The 14,155-nt window shown below is 36.8% G+C and overlaps 1 protein-coding gene and 1 non-coding gene across 2 annotated transcripts in view; one reads left to right on the plus strand and one right to left on the minus strand.

Annotated features, from left to right (window-relative positions):
- Positions 1–874: 874 nt before the first annotated feature.
- LOC105710149 (low-density lipoprotein receptor-related protein 6-like) overlaps positions 875–14,155 on the minus strand; it is a 123,342-nt gene continuing 110,061 nt past the window's right edge. Inside the window, exon 7 of the mRNA XM_064369861.1 lies at positions 875–935. The gene's annotated coding sequence lies outside the window, so the exon portion shown is untranslated. The remainder of the gene's footprint in view (positions 936–14,155) is intronic.
- Positions 6,995–7,135, plus strand: LOC135271829 (U4 spliceosomal RNA). Its single transcript, XR_010339962.1, has one exon. It is a non-coding gene; the product is annotated as a U4 spliceosomal RNA (small nuclear RNA).

The following is a 14,155-nucleotide window of genomic DNA, read 5'->3' on the forward strand; positions in this document are numbered from 1 at the left end:
CCTTACCCCAGCATCTGAGTCCTTCCTCCATTTGCTTGGAGTGTGTGGCCATCTTGCCTTGAAGCCTTACAATAGAGATTGAGTCATTGCAGTATGGAAGTAAAATTTTAAGTACCCAAAGTAAAAAGGTAGTATTCTTTCTAGTCAAAGTCTTGTGATAAAAGATAAACAACAATCCCACAAAACTTATCTACAAATGTTATAGTGGTGAATTGACAATTTAGAAATTATTGCCGGTGAATTAGATTTTGCTATTTTATTAAAGATATGGATAACAATCGACAAGACAAAACCAATTTTTGCTGACTATAAACTACAAATGTGACATGCTTACAGTATTAAAATTGTAAGCATATAAGAATTATATGCTAAATTATAGGAAGGCATACACATTTATTAAATGATTATGTGATAAAACTTGATGTTGACATAAAGTAGATTTGAGCTGATTTTTAGTGGTTAAACGCGGGTTTTATGAATATTGCTTTGGATTCGTCTCATAAAATTTTATCCCCTGGGGAAACCCTTTGAAGTTATAAAAGATCCTATTTTCTCCATAAAATAATAATTATACACAGCCACAGACATAAACAAAATTATACCTATATAAAAATAAAAATATAAAGAGTTAAAACCCACTGTGTTCTTTAATTCAGCTGGATTAAACAAGTATTTAAATTTTTAATTACGAATTATTATCAGAGGCTACAGAAAAAGCTGATACTAATGAAAACATCAGAGCAACATGCTTCCTAAATTTGTATGAGAAGTTAGCCTATAAACCAATATTTCAAAGTATATGGCAGCAACAGACAAACCATATTATATTTAATAATTCTGAACAAGCATTTCCCTGATCTATTAGATGCTGAATTTGTGTACTGCTAAGAGGCAGTTTATAGTATGGCTCCACACGAAGTTACCTTTCTTCTTGGCTGAAAGAGATTTAACAGTGTTTCAGTGTCATCGCTCAGACTTTGTGACCTATCTCTCTTTGGAAAGAAAACATAAAAATTATGGAATGATCTGCAATTTTGAAATAATCTGAAATATTTCTATGATTTCTATGCACACATATTGCTGACCCTTTCAAACACTTCAGGGATCTTATTTAAATGCAAAAGTAACTTCTAGTCTTATAGTGATAGAAAAGAACTGTTAGTAACATTATTGTTGCCATCAAATATATATTTGCAATGATCCATCATTGTGACAACAATTAAAATATATGGAGAAAAAGATATTAAACAATTGTTTGCTTCCTCCTCCCAAAAAAATCAAGGAAATAATTGACACTTGATAAATTTGCACTTCAAGTAACAAAGCCTTCCTTCCTTCTTTAGTAAGAACAAGGGAGAGTGTTGTGATTTCTCATTCAAAATTACAGATCAGACATCCACTGATACTTTGTTCTACCATTTTTATGATGGTGGAAATATAAGAGTTTATTCATGTCTAAGTTTTCTGTTGACTTTATTCTACCCTCATTCGATTTTCTGGGGAACAGATCTGGATGGCCTCAATTAATCTGTACGGTCACTTGATGGCGTTGAAACGGGAAAGGTTCCCCCGTTGCCCCACAGGGCGTGCGACGGGGGGAGAGTGGCTTGCTTCTTCAGTGCCCGCTGCTCAAACCTTTAGGGGATCATACAGAGGGGCAGGCTGTGGGGCTTCGACATGACAGCACCAGGGGTGCGTATTTACAGCTCCTGAAGCCCCAGCGGGCGAGGGCTACCATGTGCTCTTTTAGTTTTGCCATCTATAGGCAGCTTGTATTTACCAGCTCAGTTAGATAGACCCTCCCCCTTGTCGCAAGGACAGAGGGCTTTCTGTATCCTGGGTTCTTGCCTTGGTGTACCAGAAGACTCGAATCACACCTGGGTTTGGAGAATGAGTGCAAGGTTTTACTGAGTGGAAGTAGCTCTCAGCAGATGGGGGACCCAGAAGGGAAATGGTTTTCCCCTGGAGTCTGGCCGCTCAGCAGCCTGTGCGCTCCTGCCACCGCCCCAGCACACTCCATGTTGCTTTGCTGGTCAGTGGCCTGCCAGCATGCTGGTGCCCCTCTGTGCGTTCCTCTCGGTGTCTGGCAGGTTGTGCGTTCCTCCCCTGAAATGCTCCTCTCCACGTGCAGCTACTTCTCTCTCTGTCTTGCTAGGGCCTTGGGTTTTTATGGCCACAGGACGGGGGATGGGGCAGGCCAGCGTGGTCTTGGGAAATGCAACATTTGACCGTGAAATGCCTGTCCTCACCTAGGTCTGTGGAGGTGGAGCCCTAGCCAGGAACCATGCCCTCCTCTACCGGGCTCTTCCCTTCCCCACTTCTGTACCATTGAAAGGGACCACTCTCTTCCCTTCCCAGCACTTCCATATCAGCACAACACTCAATCAGAAGATACTTATTTGTGAAAGTGAATAAGCATAGCTTACAACCAATGATCACTTGCGTAATTATGCTCCAATTAACAATATAATAAAAGGCATGTAGAATAAAATAGAAGTATAAGTCCTCAAATCAATGTAGTAGAGGAGTTAAACTTAACTAACATGAAAGAATTGGAGAAAAATATAGAACAGTACTGCTAAATTATAAACCATAACATAGATTACAAATAGTATAGAAATTTTCAGAAGAACGAGATTAGTATTGGCTGCAATCAGGAGTATTTTATGAAGGAGCACAGAGCTAGAACTGAATTCCAAAGGCTGTTTAGAATTCAGTTTGGTAGAAGGAAAAAAATATAGTTTAGCTATTTAACACTGTTTTGATTAGATGTAAAAATACAAATTCATATATTGTCAAGGAACATATATTCAAAATAATTTTTATTGTATAGTGGATTACTTATATATGTCCAAATATAAGTGTTTTTGGCATCATCACTCAGAAAATGCTTGTATTATATTTATTTATAAAGTTTCTTATAGGCACTGTTTTAATTATTTTATTTGAGAAATAAATTACTACGGGAGGAAAATATGGTATCTTAAAAATAACTTCAATCAATGCTTTCTCTCAGAGACCACCAGCTAAAATCTAGAGAAATAGAAGCAAAAATATTGGCATATGGTTAGTAATTATTCCTGATGTAAGGCATCATAATTCTAAACATTCTGTGTCACTACACATAGTAACATTGTAGAAATTATAAATAGTAGCCCATTGAACTAATTTTTCTAACAAAGTCTTAGTGTTATGTAAAAGACAAATGTGGCTTAAGATAGAATTTCCAGGGATGAAATGGTATACCATTTTCCAAATGGCTTTCTCTCTAACAGCTTAGATGGAAATGAAAATATATATTCTGGGAGAATGTGTTGAGTATCTCAAAGTTTATTTGGTATTGATAAGAGGTTTGATATCAAAGATGGATGTTTGGATAAAATGATTTTCAAGGTAGAAAAGTGATATCAACTAATAGAATGAAATTCTGATTAAATTAATAAATGTTATAAGTATATATTTGTTATTTCATGTGGCACATGTTACTTATTTTAAGTAGCTCTTCTAGTTGGGAAAATTTGGACTATCTTACACTCAATATAATTTTCTGTGAGGGCTTATGTGGCATTCTACTGGTGACTCCAATAAATGTCACTAGACCACTTCAAGGATGGAACCAAGGCCTATGGAATAAGTTATCATTTTTAATGCCGGTTTCTTTCTTTAGTGAGCAGATCATTATTACCAAATAATTTATTGACCTAATTTAATTCTACCTTTTTGTCTAGACCAGTAACATGTCACTGAGGTGGTGAAGATCACTTGGTCTTCCAGATCCGTGATCTCCAATCTTCTTGCCACTAAGGACCAGTTTTGTGGAAGACAGTTTTTCTATGGATGGGAGGTGCTGGGGAGGGTTGAGGGGGATACTGGGGGTGGTTTGAGGATGAAACTGTTCCACCTCAGATCATCACACATTAGAGTCTCATAAGGAGCATGCAACCTAGATCCATCTCTTGCGTGTGCAGTTCACAACGGGGCTCACAATAGGGTTCATGCTCCTGTGTTGCCGCTTGTCTGACAGGAGGTGGAGCTCAGGTAGTAATGCTCACTTGCCCTCACTCACCTCCTGCTGTGTGGGCTGGTTCCTAACAGACCATGGACTGGTAGCAGTCCATAGCCCAGGAACTGGGGGCCTCTGTTCTAAACAGCACTCATCTAAATATCTCTGTTATCCAGCATATCCTTTACAAGTAGATTATTCACTTCAGCAATTCTTTTAGGAAGAAATAAACTGTGGACACATTTTTGTCAAATTTACTGAGAATTGACTCTGGCACAAAAAAATAAAGCAACATTATCTGTGAAACAGAATGATTTTCATTGAACATCCTTGTTAATTGCCCAATTCACAAAGCCAGAATATGAATGAAGTATGTTACTTGCAATTAATGTTACTATTTTTTCAGTAGCAACAATGATATTTAGAGGTAATTGTTTTGGAAAGGACAGATTATCTAGTATCCAGAATGACAACTTGATTGATTACATCAATAATTTTCCAAATATATTTTACAATACTGCTTAAGGATTTCCGCAAATGATGTAATAAAATTTAGTTTTAAAATTTTAGGCTGTAGTTGAAATAATAATGTAAAGCACTATGTGGTGTACCCATATGTAGCAAATGTTAGCATGTTAGAAGATGATAAAGTATTAACGTGTTCTCATTTATTGAATTAAAAAATCAGAAAATGTAATATAAATGGGAATTTATAAAATGATGTATACTGTACTGGTAAAAGAGTTCTCTTATCTGTTTAATATACTTGTGTTCCGTGTATCATTTTTGTGTAATGTGTACTGAAGAAAGTGAAAACCTAGAAAAGTAAGCAGAGGCAGAAAGCTGGTTTTTACCTTGAAGTGTTTTCTAAACCTGAGTGAACTTGAGTTTAATTTTTCCTGACATGCTGGGCTTAAAGGAAATGAAGCAAAGATGTAAGCCTACCCAGTGTGAAAGATCAGTGTTCAAAACGCTTTTGTATAAATATAGGACTTCAAGTGGCTACACACTCAGAATAAAAGTGAACAACAAAAGGCCTCTTAATGTCAAACTCCAGGAAACTGACAGCAAAATTACCTGTCTTCAGACTTGGCACTGAATAAAGTGGGAAAATGTGTATCTGTGAGGATGCAGAATTGCAAGTTCTCCATTGGCTTTGCAGCTCACAATTCACAGTACTTGGGTGGTTAAAAAAACAACCCAAAGTTAATATCTTTTAAAACTAGAATTTGTGATTGATAGAGCCTGTAGTCATTTGGCAGAACAAATACATGTCTTCTCTGAGGAAGCCAACTTTAAACCAGGTCTCATCAAATTCTCGGAGGTAAAGAGATTCAAGAAACATGAAGTTACAGAAAGAAAAAAAATCATAGATTATTCAAGAAAATAAAACAGTATGAGTGAGAAAAATCAGAAAAAAAAAGACTAAAGAATAAAATTGACCAAAACTGTAGATATTGGAAATATATTTAATATATTTGAAAACATAAGAGAATCAGAAATCTAAGAAAATTTGAAAAAAAAAAAAAAAAAAAAAACCTCCTGGAAAAGAAGATGCATTTAATAACAGAGGAAATTCATTTGAAGAAAGAATTACAGTACTGTAGATCTGTAGAAAGTATTCAGACTACAGCCCGGAGACAGTGGAATGGAAAATATGAAAGAGGTTGGTCGTAAGGAGGAGAGAGTGGAATGGTCTAGCGTACATTTAACTGTTGCTTTGGAAAGAGACGAGAGGAATCATAGGGAAGACACACTGAAAACATAGTGAATGAGAATTTTTAAGAATTTATGAAAGACACCAAACCATAGATTAAGGAATTCTAGTTACCCCAAGCAGGATAAATATAAGAAAAATCTACAAAATTTATACTAAGACACCTCTTAGTGAATCTGAAAAAATGACAAAAAGTAAAAGTTTAAAAGTAACCAGAAAGGAATATATATATATATATATATATACACACACACACACACACACACACACATGTATATGTATATATACATGTATATAATCTATCTACCTACCTACCTACGAATCTATGTAGATTGCCTTCAAAGTACTGTATCTGCTATTAGACTTCAAACTGCTTTGCATTGGCCACAATGGGAAACAGAATACTGTGAAGTCATCATTACAGTAAGCTAAGAGAAAAATAACTGTCATCTAGATTTCTATTCCCAATAACATATTTCAAAAGTAAGGTAATATTTAAAAAACAAAAAACAAAGACGGCTTGCCACAGTAAGATCTTCACACACAAAGAAGTTTCTGCTTTAATTCAAGTTTATTTCAGGCAGGAGGAAAGATATCCCATATGGAAGCTGTGAGTAACAAGAAGGGTGATAATCAAAGAAAATGTGAATAATACTGAACAATTATTGACTGTATAATAGCAATCATATATTTTTTTAAATGTAAAACATATACATTAAAACCAAAATACATGAAAAAAAGATGTATTTTAGGAAGGGTCATCAGAATTAAAGATTCCTTTTCAGAAGTCAGTAAAAACACTTAATAAAAAATGTTGTTATATTTGCCTGTGTAAACTTTTAGAGTGAGCACTCAAGAAAAGAAATGAAGTTATAATGACTTCATTCTCAGTTTACTGTCCACTGCACTTGCCTAGGCTACTGGATACTGGATTCTGTGGTGCTGGTGGTGGTGGTTTTTGAGAGGGAGTCTCGCTCTGTCACCCAGGCTCGAGTGTAGTGAAACGATCTTGACTCTGCAACCCCCACCTCCCGGGTTTAAGCAATCCTCCGCCTCAGCCTCCCGGGTACCTGGGATTACAGGCATGTGCCACCACACACAGCTAAATTTTTTTTTTTTTTGTATTTTTAGTAATGTGTACTGAAGAATGTGAAAATCTAGAAAAGTATGGGGTTTCACCATCTTGGACCATCTTGGTCTTGAACTCCTGACCTCGTGTCGCACCCCCCCCCGGCCTCCCAAAGTGCTGGGATTCTGTTTTTAAAACTGGTTATAGCTTTGCACAGTGGCAGTATCGTAGCCAATGAGGTTTATCTGAAGAGCCATTATTGCGAATTGAAAACTTTTCCCAATACTTCGCCATGACAACTTGCAATATAGTCGGCATTGGCAATTTTTGACACTCTCTATGGGGACTGAAATAAAAAAAAAAAAAGAAAAAAAGACTTAAGATTTACATTTCCTAGCACAGAGTCCAATATTATACAAGAAACAATTTCCATTGTCAGATTTTGACTACCGTTGATCAGAGGAAATTGAAGTAAGTAAATGCTATCACTAACTCTCTGACTGGTTTTCACAGGACAGTTCCTGTAATGCTTGGTGAGAGAAGACAGGAATAGCATAGAAATACACACTAGTTTTCTGTTATCTGTATGACAAAAAGGTGGTGCTTTTTAATATTCTAGTGATAGAATTTACAAGTGCTGAACTTTTTGTAGTGGATTCCTCAAATGCCTATTTTAATCAACACTAGTCCTTTGGGTAATTATTTATTCATACTTTTATATTTCTCTTTTAAATGGTCTGTTCTTCATTTGATGGAAAAGTGTGTGTGTGTTTGTATGTGTGTATGCTACATAAGCATTTAATCATCACCAGATTATCAGCAAATATCATATAATTTATTCCTGAGAAGATTTTTAGAAGATAGAAAGGATAGATATTAAACTTATTTCCAGAGTTGGAACTTCAGCTTAGAAGGGTGAAGTGATAAACACAAATCTACACAGCTAGTGATTGACAGGATTAAAAAACCCATCTGATTTCCAGCCAGATGCCTTTCCCACCTGTTAATGCTCACTTATAAATGAAAGTGTTTGGTCACGTTAAAGACACAGAAGCTCTTTCTTGGGAAATTTGCATTGCAAAATTTGTATTTTCATTTTCTATTGCAGCATATATCTGCAGCAGACTCTGAATAAGGATAAAAAAAAGACTACTTGATACATCAGTGCAGAAAACAAAAATCTTTTTGTTAAAATTTTAAAAAAGAAATACATTTATTGGGAAATTTCCAGAATTTCCAAACCTTAGTACTATAGTTACAGTGTTAGATTGCATGCATCATGTGACACATATGAATATGCATTTCTCATTCAATATTTGATGGTCGCATTATGGGTTAAATACAAATTTGAGATCAAGTGTTATTCCTACCTATGGATTTACTTTCTCTCTTTCCTTTTTAACCCCTGTCAGAGAAATACTTTGGACCTCACAGTCATGGACTAGAATTTATATATACTTAAGCATCCATCTCAATTTTGTTTCTCTTATATATTACTTGAATTTTCTGACATTGTCACTTTTAAAGTTTTGTTGGTAATAGACTGGCCAAAGTCTCACCCTATGAAGGAACTGATGTCCATTAAAGCAGGGGTCCTCCAAACCCCAGGCTGCGGAGCTGTACCAGTCCGTGGCCTGTTAGGAACGGGTGGCACAGCAGGAGGTGAGCAATGAACAAGAAAACGAAGCTTCATCTGTATGTACAGCCACTCTCCATCACTCACATTACTGCCTGAGCTCAACCTCCTGTCAGATCAATGGCAGCATTAGATTCTCACAGCAGAGAGTGCGAACCCTATTGTGAACTGCGCTTGTGAGGGATCTAGGTTGTGAGAATCTAATGCCTGATGATCTGAAGTGGAACAGTTTCCTCCCAACACCATCCCCCACCCCCATCATCTGTGGAAAAACTGTCTTCCACAAACCTGGTCTCTGGTGCCAGAAAGTTTGGAAACCACGGCTTTAAAGGACTCTGATGAAAAAAGAGAAATGAACTGTGATGATCAGTATTATTATGCCCTTTTGCCCGGCACAGTGGCTCCCGCCTATAATACCAGCATTTTGGGACCTTGAGGAGAGCAGATTGCTTGAGCCCAGGAATTTGAGACCAGTCTGGGCAACAAAGTGAGACCCTGTATCTTAAAAAAAAAAAAAAAAAAAAAAAAGTTAAATTATTATGCACTCTTGCATTACAAAGCCAGCCTAAAGAAAGTCTACTCCATGGATGTTGTAGCACTTAAGATTGAATTAAGTTCTACATAATGAGAAGCCTTTTGAAATTGATCGATATGGAGTTGATCTATGGTAAAAATATACCTTAAAAATCTATCTGTACATCAGAATTGTTTTTCTAAGTTGAAAATCATTTATGATTTTAACTCTATATCCTTGAATTAAAAAATAAAGATATACTCAGGTTCAGTGGCTCACACCTATAATTTCAGACATTGGGGAGGCCAAGGCAGTGGATCACCTGAAGTCAGGAGTTCAAGACCAGCCCAGCCAACATGGTAAAACCCCTTCTGTACTAAAAATAGCGAGGTGTTGTGGTGGGTGCCTACAATCTCAGTTGCTGGGGAGGCTGAGGCAGGAGAATTGCTTGAACTTGGGAGGTAAAGGTTGCAGTGAATGAGATCACACTGCTGCACTCCAGCCTAGATGACAAAATGAGACTCCATTGAAAAAAAAAAAAAGATACATACCTTGTGAAAATTGAATAGTTCAGAGACCTTTTGGTAAGAAATTATAGTTTCCTGACCACTCTTCCTCTATCTTCATTCCTATCCCCACAGCCAACATTTTAAAATGACATTTATTGTAAGTTTCTAGTAATAACATCCATAACTATAAATGCTTTTTATTTTTTATTCATGTCAATGTTAGACCACATCCACTTAAATTTTTGTAGAGACGGGGTTTTGCTATGTTGCCCAGGCTGGTCTCAAACTCTCAGCCTCAAGTGATTCTTTTACCTTGGTTTCCCAAAGGCGCCTGGCTGATTTATTAACTTTAAGTAACATACTTCTACTTCCTGCTCTGTTTACATAGTCTATACTTGATTCCCTGTTCTATGAGAGGGTATAAATTTAGTACACCTGCCCTTGTTTTTTTCACTCCCTCCTCTGTTTCCTTCCAACTACTTCTTACTTACAGCTATAATTTTAGTATTTTGTTTGAAAAATTGTTAGCATTTACATTATGTTCTGCCCACAACAGAAATTTTCATCTTTTATCCATTGGTTGACTTGAAAACTGACAACTTGTAAACACCATTTTCATTACAGTATTATGACTATGTAAATATTATCTACTAGCTTAAGTAGCACTATATTCTCTTGTCTATATTCCCTTTTCTACTGGTCTAGTTCCTAAGTAAGATCAAGTAGATTCTGCTTTCTCAAACACAAGCTAGAGTCATAGTTTTGTTTGCCTTGTGTTTGAACTACAACTTTGTTGCAAAGGTTGAGTCTGCTCCTGATGGAGGAATTTCTATTTGACCAAATTGTATATGTCATTAAATATTTCTGTGCTATAAATTATATTTTTGTTGCACTTCATATTTTTTTTGTTGGGGAATAACTTCTCTGAGTTATTTAACATCCCAAACCAATCTGAATTAGTGGTGCAGCTGAGACAGCAGAGTTCCCTGACCCCACTTCATATAACAGAGGTGTGGCTTATGTGTTTGGTCACTGAGCACTCAAACCCCTTACTCCATGAGGAGCATACAGATGGGCAGGTGCAGGAGCTGGGGCAAGTGCTCTGGGGCTCTGGTCCCAGGGTAGCGTCTAGGTGTGGGTGCCTGCGACTCCCAAAGCCCAAGCGAGCATGGTGTGTGTTACAGGGCGCTCTTTTAGTTTTGCTGTCTGCAGATGGCTTAAGTGTTAACCAGCTCAGTGGTCCCTTTGTCTTGTTGCCAGGGCAGAGAGCCAGTGTGACAGCTTTCTATATTCCAAGCTCTTGTCCAGCATCCCAGAAGAAGTATGGATGTGGGGATTTTATGGAGGGGTGGTGGTAGGATGGATGAGGAGCTGGAAGGGGGATGGAGTGGAAAGATGATCTTCCGCTGGAGTTGGCTGTTCAGTGGCCAAACTCCTGTCCAACCACCCTCAGCAGAACTCCTTTCAGAGTTCAGACGATCCTTCTTTTCTCTCTCTGCAGTGTCGTTCTGCCTTTCACCTGCTTGTCTCCTCATCTCCTCCTGGAGCCTGGGGTCTGGGGTTTATATGGGTACAGTATAGGGGGGTGCCAAAAGGCCACTTTTTGGGAATGAAAACAGGAATGCCTCTTCCCATTTAGGGCCACAGGTATCTAGGCTTAAGGGTGGGGCTTTTGCCAGGGAACCACCCTCTTCTACCCGGTATTTACCTGGCTCCTGTCTGTACCACAGCTATGCCTGCTACATAACTGTCTTCTTAGGATTTGAGACTGTTTTCTTCAATGGGATTCCTGGCTTCCTTTACATAGATTTCCGTTATGGATAGCTCTTTTTTCTAAGTGAGTCTTAATTTTTTTTAATTGACAATACATATTCATTTGAGATAATAAGATACTTTTTTTAAAAAAGGAAACATGGTACTAAACATTGGTGAGGTGTGATTTGTTATCTGTGGATTTTGGAGAAATATCTATGGCAGCCTTTGTCTTTGATGTTGCCTGGGAGTGAGACATATCCATTTACTTTTCCTTCATTAGAAAATCCATTACTTATTTCACTCAGTTAGATAATTACCAAATGGAACATCAATAAGTAGTTAATGAAACTTTTCAATAGTGATCATGAACTATGCTTCTTCTGTTTGCTAGCCTTCATTATTTTGTTCAAGATATCTTACATATATTTTCTGTCTTTCCGTAGCCCTGAAAGAGAGGATTCATTTATATTTCATACATGAGGAAACAGGCTCAGAAGGTATATATAACTTGTCCAAGGACCAGTGTTTCGTAACTGGCCAAGCTCTGATTAAACCCATGTCTGACTTGTTCTTTCTTATAGGCAAAACTGCTTCTCTCAAAGTAGCTGTTGTTGAGTTTTAGTAACAAAGATAAAAGGTTGTTCCTTGGCCTGTTATAATGTACACAAATAATGAAGCATTTGGGTAATTTCCAGCTATTTTAATTACTCTCTCAAAGTAATCTTTTCAGCAGTATGGATCACTAGAAATAGTCATTAGACAAATAGATGTTGGTATAACTTTAATACATCTCAGTTGGGACATTTTATCCTGGTTAAGAATCACAACAGAAACTTTAGATATAATTTCCAAATGAAATTGTCAGGTTTTAGTTTTCAAGCTTAGAATGATATTCATATTCACATCTACACATTAAGAAATCAGAAAAAAATGAAAGGCTATTCAATTTCTTTAATAATAGAGATGCCTTGAAAAGTACTCTGCTCAGTACTCATGTGCCACATGTAAGAAGATTGTTTCAGTGAAGATTTTAGTTACAAATGAAAACTATGGTTTTTTTTTTCTAGATCAGTGACTATAAAGAAGAAAACTAAAGATATGTATTGACTCTACATTTAGAAGAAAACTAAGAGTATTGTTGAAATTAGGGGAATACAGTTTATGTCATTTATATACCATCCTCGGAAGTATCGTTCTTTAAGACAAAGTTGTAGGTATGAAGTGAAGGAAGGGAATCTGTGTTGAGGTATATTCAGTTTTAGCTTGAAAATATTAAGCTTCAATAAGCGTACTATATGGAGTTTCTAAAGAATTATCACAGCTCCTTGATCTTTGACAATGTTTTCCCAGGAGGCATTACTGCAGTCATTATTAGATTATGTCTTTAGGTCATCAGCAACTCAGTTTCCCATACATCACAACCTTTTCTAAAGTTGCTATGACAACAGCATGATACTTATAACAAAGTAGCTAGTTAAAGCCAAGCCTATAAGTAGTAGGAAGCACTTGAAATATTATTATCTATTGAATTTTGAGAGCTTCCAGCTGTTTCCACAATTCTAATAAAAGGTATTAAAATCCAGATTGCTTCCAGAATTGAGTTATTTGAGCCAAGGATATATATATATCTTATAAATATGATGTAGAGAAAGCACAATATTCAAAATATTTACTGTAACTTAAAATCTAGTACTTTCATAGAACAAGTTGTGGCATAGTCTCATGATGTTAAATAAGTGAGAAAAGAGAAAATCAAATGCTGATACCTTAAACTTCTCAAAGTTATCCAAAGTGATTTTCCAAAGAGAATTTAACCCTACCTAGAGCTTTTCGATCAGAGCTCATTCTATGATGTACCTTAGGAGCCTCTTTCTTTTCATCTGTGTGGATCCTTCTCTTTATTTGAGTAGGATAGATGTTAACTCTTGGGGTCACCATTAGTGAATCACCAACACATTTATTTACTCAACTAATATTTAAAGTATTCCTAATATATGAAGTTACAATAGTAATCAAGTTGTTCTATCCTCTGAGAGCCTTGCTTTCATTCTTTATTTTCTCCAGTTTATAAAAAAGGAGATAAAGAGAGAGAAAAATATGGAAGAGAAGGATTTGTGGCAAAGACCAAGAATCTTCTCATAAATTCTTAGTCCTGGATCCTAATTCAGGGTGAAATTTTCAGTTGTCACAACAGTTAAACCATTCATCATCTGTAGCAGTGGTTCCCAGCCTTTTTGGCACCAGGGGCCAGTTTCATGGCATGCATTTTTTTCCCATGGACTGGAGTAGGGGGAGGGGGTTGGTTTCATGATCATTCAAACACATTACATTTATCATGCACTTTATATTATTATTAAGTTATAATATATAATGAAACAAGTATACTATTCACCATAATGTAGAATCAGTGAGAGCCTTGAGCTTATTTTCCTGCAACTTGACAGTCCCCTCTGGGGCTGATGGGTGACAGTGACAGATCATCAGGCATTAGATTCTCATCAGGAGCACAAAACCTAGATCCCTTCCATGCCCAGTTCACAATAGGGTTTGCGCTCCTGTGAGAATCTAATGCCACCAGTGATCTGAGGTGGAGCTTAGGTGGTAATGCAATGTGGAATGGCTGTAAATACAGATGAACTTCAGTCATTCACTCGCCGCTCACCTCTTGCTATGAGGTTCAGTTCCTAACAGGCCATGGACAAGTACTGGTCTGTGGGCCTTGGGACACTGGGGACCCCGATCTATAGGATATGGCTATATAATTGTCCCTTGAAACTTTACAGACCAGTTTGTGCTGAAGATGGTTTAGAACTCATGCCAAGGAAAGTGTACTTGTGGAAATGTATTCTGAGTTCCATAGGAGATAGAAGAAAAAATAAAAACATATTCATAATGCTGATATTGTTTGCTTACAAATTGCATGAACTAGTTCTACCAACAGTGTGTAATTAA

Source organism: Aotus nancymaae, unplaced genomic scaffold, assembly GCF_030222135.1.
Source record: "Aotus nancymaae isolate 86718 unplaced genomic scaffold, 86718_ANA_hifiasm-v0.15.2.pri h1tg000092l, whole genome shotgun sequence".
Taxonomy (NCBI): Eukaryota; Metazoa; Chordata; class Mammalia; order Primates; family Aotidae; genus Aotus; species Aotus nancymaae.